Here is a 12,484-nt window from a genome sequence, read left to right as displayed (position 1 = left end):
ATTGAAAGAAAATATGTATTTAGTTGAAAAATTGGGGACAGCTAGGAGGTGAACAAAAAAGAAACATTAAACAATTTTTGTAAATTGTTTATGTGAATTAAAGGCACTCCGCCTGAATGTAAAACAAAATGTTATTTTGGTGCAGATGGCAACAGAAATAAATTCTGAGAAAAAGCTGCACCTGCCACTGAGAGCCCTGCAGGCATATTCCCATTCCTTCTGTTGCTCTATAGCATGGAACACAACAAGACAACTGGAACCAGTTAGAAAGTCATGGTAACCAGTATAACCGCCAAGGCAGGACCTTCCTACGTTTGGTATACTTCCTGGGCCTGAAGGGTTTCCTTTCGTGAAAGGGCTAGTGCCAAACAATAATCCTGCTCCGCAAGGTGAGAAATGTCTCTTCAAATTGGCATCTGCATCTGGTCCTCATTCAACTCTGCTAGTCAGAGCCCCTTCTCTTAATTGTTTTTCTAGATTTTGCCCTTTATTAGCTCTACCATGCTAAGATATAAAGGGGGGGGTCTCTTAATTTGAGGATCCATTAAGCACTTGTTGTCACTTATTTGGTGCAGTAGATGCCTGATATTTGCTGGTTTGCTGGATTGGTATAAGAAACTATAATATCCCACCCAAAATGGATGTTATTTGCTTCACTCTGAAGTCAAGCCACTAGGGAGCATAGATATCCAGCTAGAGATGTCATAGATATTTGTTTTTCTTTTTAGAACGGCATTTAGTCATTCAACAAATATTTATAATGTACTGTATGAGTGAGCTCTTATGGTATAGCACAGCTGCCATTTCACACAGAAAATTTGCAGTAAAAAAAAAATCTATTTTTTTAGGATAAGTGAAAAAGGGTAGAAGCTGGTTCCTTTTAATACGTTTTTAAATTTATAATTCATGTACATACATACACACATACATATCATTGTTCTTCTTCTTCCTTCCCAGATTCTAGCAAGAAGAGAGAGAAAGGAAAATTATTCTCCTGAACTGCAAAGCCACACAGCATTGTATCCACTCTACATACAGTGCAGAAAGGCAAACGTGAGCAAAGAGAACTTGTGGAAAGTGTGAAATCACACCTCCCTCCTCCACTACTTCACAGTTCTATGTTTAACATGAGTACCTATGATCCCACTATGGTCAAGCTCCCCAGCATTAAGGAGCAGAATTCCTCAGCCAAAAAATAGTAATAATAATAATGCTATTAAAAAATTATTACCATTCTAATCAATCTCTCCAAATCAAGAAGAAGTTGAAAAGTAGACACTCTGGTCAATTTTTAAGAAACAAATCTAAAATTTTGTTAAAAATATAAAGCGCCTTTCTGATTTTTAAATATATGAAAACTACCTTTACATTATATGACAAGCCCTAAATGTCAGCTTTCTAAAATACTACAGCTTAGATTAGTTTGTGAAGAAAAAAACAATGGCACTGGGGAGCTACCCAGGTAAGACTGAACAGGGCAAAACATTTTCTTCAAACATCAAGTGATCATCCCACAAAAGATGCTGAAATGAGGACTCAACCAGGGAACCAGAGTTGTCTCCCTTGGTGAGAAATTGGCACCAACTACAAGCTGTAAAAAGAATTCTACAGTTCCTGTCCCCAAAGGTCACTCTTGGCCACATTTCTGTCTCTGAAGACAGAGAACTGAAATATTTGTTCTTGTGAATTATTTTTTGTTCCTTTATTGAAATTCAGGAGAGTAAAAATAAACTGCTGCCCATCATCCCTTGCCTGTCGGCTCCACCTGGGCTGAGGTGGTGGGAAAGGACAGGAAGAGCTGTTACAGATGTTGAATAGAAGAAAGCCCTTTTTGGAATGTGTTTGCATGACTCACAAAGATCAGTTATTCTTAGCTTTCCGGTCACAAGGGATAAAGCTCTTTGTCCTTAATACAGGTTTCTACTTAAAAGGAAAACCCAAGGTCCATTCAAAGCTACAGTCCAATAATAAGCTCTCGTTATAGTACCTGCCCCAAACCCCTGGAGTTATATTTTACCACTCTTTACAAGCCTAAAATATAAGAAAAATTTTAGTATCTGGCTTTTTTCATTTGCTAGGGTTGTGTCACCTAGAACAATGGGTAACCATGATTTTAATTCAGTTATAGGAATCATCAATTTAGCAGTACAATTTAATATGTTATGCTATGTAGAAAATTCATCACCTTTTTGGATCACCTCTGTAGGATCAGACCACATAATCAAACTTCAATCTAATATTATGTTTAGTTAAGCCAGTGTTGATTCTCAGAGCCAACAAACCAATAACACTTGGAAGTCATTTTCTAAAGGATAGCACCACTCTTTGGTGGATTACATGACAAGAGGTCAGTGGGAACTAAAAGGACTTTGGAATTAAAATGTATTGTCTTTCCAGTTTGCATATTCTCAGATTTCTCTCCTTTCGGATATATTCAGCTCCCAAATGTACCTATTTCTCTTTATCATTCTATTCTGTTTTTATTCTTTTACCATTGATTCACATTTTTAAAACCCTTTCTTTGTGCCAGGCTCTATGCTGGGCATTGTGGGCAAAGTGAGGAAAGCACTCAAGGAACTCAACCTAAAAAGGAAGACAAGGAAAATGTTATAATACACAGTGATGAGAGATATGAGGATGGGAAGGTCACAAAGCTGTGTGAAACCAGAGAATAGGTGTCTGAAGCTCTATTGGCCAGAACATGCTTTTAGTAAAGGATTATCATTTTAATTCATAAAGAAGACACCATTTATATCTATCAATTACCCATGGGGTCAGTAGAAAGTGAGAAGAGGAGGGTGGTCTTTATATGTGCTCATTCTTCTGACTGGAATACTTCTCTACTAAATTCTCCTAATGTCTTAGGTTTGTCACTTTGTCAACTCTCTCGAGAAGGCTTCCCTGACCACCTCTTTCTTAAATACAGTTTGGGGGCAGTTTCCAAATTAGCTGCAACATCACCCTGAACTTCCTTCTGAGGTACTTCTAATGAGATTGAAATTGAGTACACCCAATGACTGAGAAATCTATCATCTGATTCAGTCATACAGGCTGGTGTCCCCTGAGGTGTGGTTAATTCTTCTGGGTTGTGCATTCTTTATTCTTGTTTTATAATGTTGATATAAAATATTTAAATATAGATGAATATAAGAAATAGAACCAATTCCCATTTCTCCACTTCCCACTTTAATTTTAAAAAAACTATACCTTACCTTTGCCATTGCTGTCTGTATGCAAATTTCATCTTGCAAAATGCTGAATTTGTTTTATCATTCCCTTGTTTTCTTTTGTAGTTTTACTACATATGTTAGCATTCTTAAATTTATTTTTCATTAAACTTATTCCAAATTGTTCTGTATAACTGAAATTTTTTAATTTTTGTCAAATACATAGTATTTTGTTATATAAAGATATCAGGCCCTGGTCAGGTGTCTCAGTTAGTTGGAGCATTGTCCCATGCACCTAAAGGTTGAGGGTTTAATTCCTGATTAGGGCACATACCTAGATTGCAGGTTCAAGCTGGGGTTGGGGAATGTATGGGAGGCAATGTATTGATGTTTCTCTGTTTCTCACATCATTGTTTCTCTCTGACATCGATGTTTCTCTCTCTCTCAAGTCACTAAACTTATTCTCAAGTGAACATCTTGTCTGTTTTTATTGCTTTGACTTTTACATTTAAATCCTTAATTCACCTAGCATTAAGTGAACTCACCTTATTCACTTAATTAGGATTTAGAAAGAGATGAGATGTTATAGAAGCTGTGCAGTAAGAAATCCAATTTCTTTTTTCTAATGAAAACTAATGATCCAGCTCAAGTTAGTAAAAAATATACCCTTTCCACAAGAACCTCGATACTATACTTGTACTATATCAATTTTCCATACTGTCAGTGGTATGTTACTTTACATTTCTTTCTGTTCCAATGGTCCATTTGTCTGTCTCAGAACCAATACATACCACTTTGTCAGTCTTGATAATTGATATTGGATTTTTAATCATTCATCTTTTTCTTCAGGAGAGTTCTGGCTAACCTCAGGCTTTTCTTTTTAATAGAAAAATTTAAATTAATTCATAGAGTTTTATAAAAAATACTCTTTAGGATTTTGAAATTTATATATTTACAATATTGAAGTTTGAATTGATAAAAGTCATCCAGAGTGGGGCAAAAGTAGGTTTACAGTTGTTTGTATGGCAACAAATTAATAAATAACAATACAAGAATAAACTCTCTTACAAATATAAACCACCTTTGTCCTACTCTGTATATCTTTCTATGCAAGTTTTCTTAAATCTTTTAATAAAATTGCACCTTTTCTATCATAGTATGACAAATATTATATTTATTCTTGGGTACCTAATATTTCTTAGAAATATCATAAGTGGCATATTATTATTACATTTTCTTCTTTTTGCTTGTGCCAAAAAAGTAATTGATTTTTGTATTTGATTTTGCATCCAGAAACATTGCTAAACTTTATGTTCCAAATATATATATTTGCAATTTTTATGTCTTCATTTTTTTCCTTATTGTCTTAGACACAAAATTCAATAAAAGTGGTGCTGAAAGGCAGCCTTATTTTTTACAATCTGAAAGAAAACATCATTAATATTCTCTATTAAAATATTTTTGAGTATTTTACCTAGCTCTTGTGTATTAAAGAATTCTTTTTATTTCTAACTTACTGTTTTTATCAACTAATGTTGAATTTCATCAAGAGCTTTTATGATTCTATTGAGAAAAGATCTATTTTTTTCTCTTTTAAACTTTTTATATTACAAACTAATATGACAGACTTTCTAAAGTTAAACAACACTTGCATTGCTGGAATAAATCCAAATTATTCAAAATATATTAACCTTTTGGTATATTCCTAGTATTTTTGTTTTTTTTTTTTTTTTTTTTGCTAATATGATACACAGAATTTTTGCATTCATGTTCATGAATAAGCTGGTTCTATAAATTTTCTTTTTCTTTCTGTGTTTATCAGGTTTTGCTATATAAAATTAACTTAGTGTTTTAGAATAATTTAGGAGATGTTTTCTCTTTTCTATTTTGTGTTCTCTACATTATTTTCTGTGAGATCAAAGCATTCGCTCCTTGAATGTTTGATAAAACTTGTCTACAAGACTGTCTGGATCTGGTCTTTTAATTTAGTGAAGGTTTTTAATTACTGGATTTTTTAAATTTTATTTTTCAATTATAGTTTACATTCAATATTATTTTGTACTAGTTCCAAATGTATAGCATATTGGTTAGAAAATGATATACTTTACACTGATTCAATTTCTTTATGGTACCATTCAGGTCATTACATTCTGCATGAATAGTTCTACAAAATTTTTTTGTGTTTTCTAATCTTTTCATTCAAATTGTTTATATGATTCTCTTATTTTTTTGTAATCTTAGCTACATTTCTGATCATAGCCCCCTTTTAATTTTTTGGTCTCTTGTTTTACTTGACCAATTTGCCAGAGGTTTCTTTAATTGTATTTGTTTGTTTGTTTTTTTAAGAATATGGTTTAATTAATCATTTTTGACATGTTTTTTCCCAGTAAATTCATTTCTGTTTGAGCTTGTTTTTGATTTTTTTTTTACAATTTTGTGGGTGGGTTTATTCTGTTGTTCTCTTTCATTTCCTCTAATATGGGATCATGTAGTGAATTTTGTTATTTGTAATCATTCGTGTCACTCACTTCTGTAAAAGGACTACACTTCCCTGTCCACTGGTTTCTATCTATACTCTGTAACTTGCTTTAGAAAATGAAATGTGAACAGAAGAAACAGGATGCCAGTTCTTTTCCATCTGATTCTGAATAGAAGCTTGAAGAGGTGTGTGAACTACTGGCCCCGAAGCTGGACTTCCAGTCACAGAATGGGAAGCAGCAGTGCAGACCCCAGAATTGTTATGTAACATGAGCAAGAAATATATTTTTACTGGTAGAAGCACTAAGCTTTTGAGCCCACTTATTACTATAGCAAAGCTGACTGAAACAGATATTGATATCTTAAAGTAAGGTGTTCCTGTAACAAAAAACTCAAAGTCTGTATTGACCTCGGGACCAAATTCAAGTTACAAAGAAACTGCTATTGGAGGCTATAAAAATGTTGACCCATTGTATGCAGTAACAAAACATTTAGCAAACTTGCAATAACATAGAAAGCAGATAATTTACCTAACAAATGAGTAGCTTTGAGAGAAGAGTTCCAAAACAGAATGTTACTAATGTGACCACGTTATTTTTTCTCCAGAAGTGTCACATGAACTCAGAAGAAAATTTAACTGCTTTGCAAGCAGGTAAGAAGGAGAAATGAGATCAATCCAGGAATTACAAGTATTGCAGTTAGTTGGAAACAGAAATACTTCTATCAGTAAAACATAAATGGAAATGCTTTGAGAGACAAAGCTATCATTAAGGCTCAGATTAAGATACATGCCCAAATAAGGGGCATTGCCATTCACAACCTTTGTTAAAAATGATGAATCATTAAAGTGACCCCTAGAAAATCATGTTAGTTGCATAAATTGGCTTAGCAAAAAAGAGATGCCCAGTCTCTTTAAAACCTGGTAGCTCAAATTACCTTTACATCTGGAGAGAAAGACACCTCAAAAGAACCCAGGGGTGGAGGGGGAGAGCTATTTGCTTGTTTCTTGTTGAAATTTTTTTTTTTTTTAAATTTTAAACAACATTTTTGGAAGAGTTTTTGCCAAAAGTTCCAATAAACTGAATTAAAAGAGACTAGCTATTAAGACATAAAACAACTTTGGGGACCCCAGTTTTCTACAAGGACAGAACAGGCTTAGCAAGCTGCTCAATCCCCAAAGTTACATAGTATCCAATGCCCTTATGAGGTGTGGCCAATGAATATAATAGAAAAGACGGGTTTTCCAGAGATAGGAACCCAGGAAAACAATGGATTGAACAAAATAAAGGCCTAATCAAGTAACATTTCTTATCCTTTTCCCAACCGGAGTGTTTGTTGCAGTTAGAGTCATTGTCTTATGATTGTATATTTGAGGGGAGTGACCTTTTATTTGATAGATCTCCAAATCTTCACCCAATGGGAATATTATTGCAAGATCCTAGGTTTTGAGCTTTGTGCTGAGATTGCATGAGACATTCAAGGTTTCTTTATTAGAGATGGCAATGAACATCTTTTGAATGCAGAAAGAAGAAAATTAAAAAAAAAATTTTTTTAATCAAAATAGCACACAGTTACAACAAGGATGCCAGCATATTAAACCAAGCACGCCGTTGTCCGGGACAGCCAGCTGACCTGGAGTCTGCACGATCCTTCCCCATGTGGGAGGGCCACCCTCCCCTCGACAGCCCCACTATTATTAGGGATTTCTGGACCCAAGGATAGGTAGGATGACGACCATGTCCAGCTTGAAACAGCTAGAGGAGCTTGAGACCTTCGCCCATTGTCCTTTATAAGATTATAAAGGGTCTTAAGTGTGAGAGGGAGGGATTGTTATTTTTTATTGTTAAAATAATTAATTAATCATTTATTTATTTAAAAAAGGAAGAAGAATATATGAAAGGGTGAGGCGGGAGAGCTTGTATGTACGACCCATGGGCATGGACTTGAGGGGGGATTGCTGGGGGAGGGGGGTGCTGGGTGGAGGGGAGTAAAGGGGAAAAAATTGGAACTATTGTAACAATATAATCAATAAAATATACCTAAAAAATAGCACACAGTAGTATATTTTCTTGTAGTAGAACCCAACCTGTTGACTTGGGCTTGGGCATGGACTTGCTTTGACAATGCGCCAATTATGCTTAAAATAAAAATAGACTGGTACCCACAAAGGGTTTTTCATCCTGGATCTTAGAATGAAGAGACACGTGGAGCAGAGCCACAGGCCCGACCGACACTGGGGCAGAATAGTAGCTGACCCCCAGCTCCATGTCAGATGAGAAGGAAATACATTTTGCCACGGTAGTTTGTGACCACAGAAAAGACTAACTAAAAATAAAACTTAATTCATTACTGTTTTTTCTTTCCCTAATGAAAATTCAGATGATAACATTTTCTCAATGTACTGCTATTAGCTGTATTCCAAAAGGTTTGTTATGTGCTATGCTCATAACCATTCAATTCTAAATAGTTTGTAATTTCTGTTTTCATTTTTTGTCTTATATCTAATTTAAAGTGATTTTTACCAATTTTCAAATATTTAGGAGAGTTATAGTTATGATTTTTATTGATTTTTAATTTAATCGCACTTTAATAAGAACAGGTGACTCAGATTATACCAACCCTATGGAATTTCTTAAAGCATTCATTAGGGCCCAATGAAAGTTAATTTTAATAAATGTCACAAGTGCAATAGAAAAGAAAGTATGCTGGTACGTAGGCCAAAATTGAACAAGCATGTTTAAACAACACAACTTCAACAAGAACACATATCACTTGTATTCTCAAAGTGATTGATAAGTATGCTCCACTTAGTTACATTTTCTCATATGCACCTAAGAAAGTTTCATCTGGAACCAGTATCTAGAAAACCCTCTGCCAAGAGAGAGGTTTAGCGATACTAATTTTTTTTTTTTTAATTTGTTCCCTTAAACAAAGGATGGTAGGGCTGGAGGGTGGTGAAGAGGAGATCAGTGAGAGTAGCCACTGGCCTGGGGAGAGGACATGTACAAGCTGGAACAAAATGGGGATCTGGAGGTATTTCCACAACCTCTCCATCAGCTTTCACACTTCTTACCCTGTCCCACCCAGCCACTGAAATGTTTTCAGTCCGAGGCAGAAGGCGCTCTGCCTGAGTGCTTTCCCTTCCTTCCCTCTCTCCCTCCCTTTATCTCATTCTTTCTTATTTATTGAATGCCTACTGTGTACCAAGCACTATGGTGAATACGAGAATGAATGCACCTTAGCTTCTATCTTCAAGCTGTTACACATTCATATAGACACTGATAACAATAATGAAAGACACACTTAATGGAAGGCACAGTGTGTTAGAGAACAAATGAGAAACCAGACAGAATACCCCAAGTGGAGGAAGGATGGTAAGTATCTCCACATTTGAAACAACAATTTGCCTGGGCTCTTAAGAAAATTATCACTCTGGTTTCCCTGATTGGAATGTGTATGAATCAGAAATGCAACTAAGATGACGGATTAATGCAGCATTTCCTAGGGGAAAAGATAGTTGAATTCTTACAGTGTTTTAACACCTGCTAATGCTATAAGGTTTCCTCTAAGTCACCACATAAGTTTTCTTTCATTACAGTCAAGACAACATTATGCAGGCCCTATTAGATGATCACCAGTCATACAAAATCACTTCCAAACCTGTTACCATTAAACAAACAGCAAAAAGAAAAAAATCAAGTTCTGATGTCATTAGGAAATGAGAAACTCAACTTTTATAATCCCAAAAGATTTCAGGAGCTAACTTGCTGATGGTTTTGGGGGTTCCCTCCTTCATTAAGAGAGAGACATAAATATTTTAGAGGTAATTATAATTCAGGTATAATTCAAATGTTTTTAGATACAAGTTATAAACCTCATTCTCTTACATTTTCATCTAACATTGTGATGAGACATTTAGAACTTTCCCCTTGGCGTATCCTTCTGGAGAACAGCAGTAGGAATCTGAATCATGCTTCCTCCAATCTAGAACAAGTGTCAAAGATCATTTCCCAAAGTGAACAGTTGACTCACTTCTTTATGAAAGAGTGTGTTTTATTATGTTACTAGATAAAATAAATTACAATTACAAAAAACTTCTTGAAATAATAAAAATGGCAGCCTTGTTAATTGTTTTATCACTTTAGAAGAGTTACTACATTTACTTACAGTAGTCCCCCCATGTCCACAGAGAATATGTTCAAGAACCCCAGTAGATGCCGGAAATAAGTGTACCAAACAGTATATGTATGTGTGTATTATATTTTCCCATACATGTATACCTATGATAAAGTTTAATTTATAAATTAGGTAAAGTAAGAGATTAACAGTAATAACTAATAATAAAATAGAACAATTTTAACCACTGTATTGTAATGAAAGTTATCTAATTATGGTCTCTCTCTGTATATATATCTCTCTCGATAACTGATCTGATAACCAAGATAGCTGCTAAGTGACTAACAGGCAGTACTGTACACGGTCTGGGGATGCGGAACAAAGAGATGATTCATATCCTCAACAACATGGAGAGGGACAATGTGAGATTTAATCATGCTACTCAGGACTGTGCATAATTTAAAACTTATTTCTGGAATTTTTCATTTAATATTTTCAGATTTTGTTTGACCTTGGTAACTGATACCGTGGAAAGTGACATACAGATAAGGGGAGAACTACTATATTTATTGATTGCCTAACAGATACTTACTGGACATCTAATAGGTAAAATCTACTGTGATGGAAAAAATAAAGCACTGTATGGCTTCAAGGAATGTAAAAACTATAGACCTATTGTTTCTTTTTCCTTAGAAACTATTAATAAAGTGGTCATTGAATTAAATATTGTTTGATTTAATACTCTACCTCAGCTATGACAGATCATTAATAATTATCTGTATTGCTTATAAATGTCCTTTCCAATGGAAGCAAAATGAGCCACATATTTAATTCAAAATATTCTAGTAGTAACATTTTAAGAAGTGAAATTAAACAATTAAAATTAAATCAGTGATGTTTTACTCAACTGAATATATCTCAACTATTAACATTTAAATATGTAATCAATATAAAAATATTAATGACATATTTTGTTTTTGTTGGACTACATCTGAAGTTCTCTGAGTATTTTACACTTACAGTACATCTAAATTCACCATAGCTGCATTTCAAGTATTTAGTAGTCATATATAGCTAATGGCTAGTCTATTTGGATAGCTCAGGTTAAAACATAAATGGTTAAATATTTATACTGTTTATAACACAGATAGGAAGGAAAAAATATAGTGATCGGGACAACAGTTTATTAAAGTCAGAGAGGTTTATATATTAAGCATCTAAATAAATGATAACAATAAAAGTAAAAGCTAAAATTCAAATTCAAGTTCAAGTTCACAAATAGATTCCTTTAAGAAACTGATAAATTATTGTTTCTCTTATTTATATAGAATTGCATTTGTTTTTAAGTTACGTCAATATGTTTCAACTTATCTTGTTTACAGGGTGGAGAGTTCTTAACATAGTAAGTCATCACAATAGCAAATGCAATGACTTTGTGGCCTTGTAGAGAGGAAATCCTACATTATATGGGGCTGCTAGACTTCAGGGTGGGGCCCTGTTATTCTGCAGAACAAGCCAGTCGAATTAATCAAGGCTTATTTCAGAGCCAAAACGAAAATAACTACTGCTTGAGTTGAACTTCATGTGCTCTGAAAATGGAGCACACATTTAATCAAATCACAAACTACACATGTTGAGCACTTGACATATTTAATTCAATGCACTTGATTATTCCCCTGGATTAGAAACTTCATAAACATGTTATGCAAACCAGTATCTAATCCATACCTAATCAAAGTATTCCATAATCTTATCAGTTTTGGGTTTTTTTAGGGAAAACTCAAGAATACATCAAGTCCTTTTGTGGTAATGAGCACATCAGCCTTTAATGGATGCAGGATTGTTGGGAAAGGAGGACATAGTAGTAAAGGAAAGTAATTCTCTGATGTCTGTGCTGTGAGTTTTTAAGCAAAGTCAGACTGTTAACAAAAGATACGAGAAAGTACTAGAATGTATGATAAAGGAATAGGACTCAGAGACACTTATTTATGTGAGCCATGTAACAAAGGAAGATTTAAATTAAGATTATTGGAGCTTTGGATCAATAGTCACAGAGTACACTTAAGCATTCGTATTCACATCATAAAGTCTGCTTGAGCGATTACTTTTCATACTCAAAAACTGCCATTATTACTTTGCTATTATTATTCTATACTTTATGCATTTTGCGTAAAATTTAATATTCAATCTTTTAAAAACAAAACAAAATGCCCTGACTTATACAGCTCAGTAGATTGAGTGCTGGCCTGCCAACCAAAAGGTCTCTGGTTCGATTCCAGGTCAGAGCACATGCCTGGGTTATGGGCCAGGTCCCCAGTTGGGGGCATGTGAGAGGCAACCAATCAATGTTTCTCTCCCTCTCTTTCTCTCTCCCTTCCCCTCTCTCTAAAAATGAATAAATAAAATCTTTTTTAAAAAGTGAAAAACAGTGTCTAAACTGCATCTAGGTATTTTTGAAACCCAACCTAAAAATTTACTTGCCAACCATCCTTCTGGTGCTAGCTGGCTCATAGTTTCAAAAATTACCCTTGGAGAGACTTCCAGTCAAGAAGGAGGTATAGATAAATGCAACTCACCTCCTCATACAACCACAGCAAAATTACAGCTAAACTATAGAACAAATATCACTCAGAACCATGAGAAAATTAAGCTGTATGGAAGTCCAACAACTAAGAAATTAAAGAAACCACATTCATCCAGACGGGTAGGAGTGATGGAGGGGT

The sequence above is a fragment of the Furipterus horrens genome, unplaced genomic scaffold, assembly GCF_987537825.1.
Source record: "Furipterus horrens unplaced genomic scaffold, mFurHor1.1.pri manual_scaffold_4, whole genome shotgun sequence".
In the NCBI taxonomy this organism is placed as follows: domain Eukaryota; kingdom Metazoa; phylum Chordata; class Mammalia; order Chiroptera; family Furipteridae; genus Furipterus; species Furipterus horrens.
Note: the sequence above shows the minus strand (reverse complement) of the source record.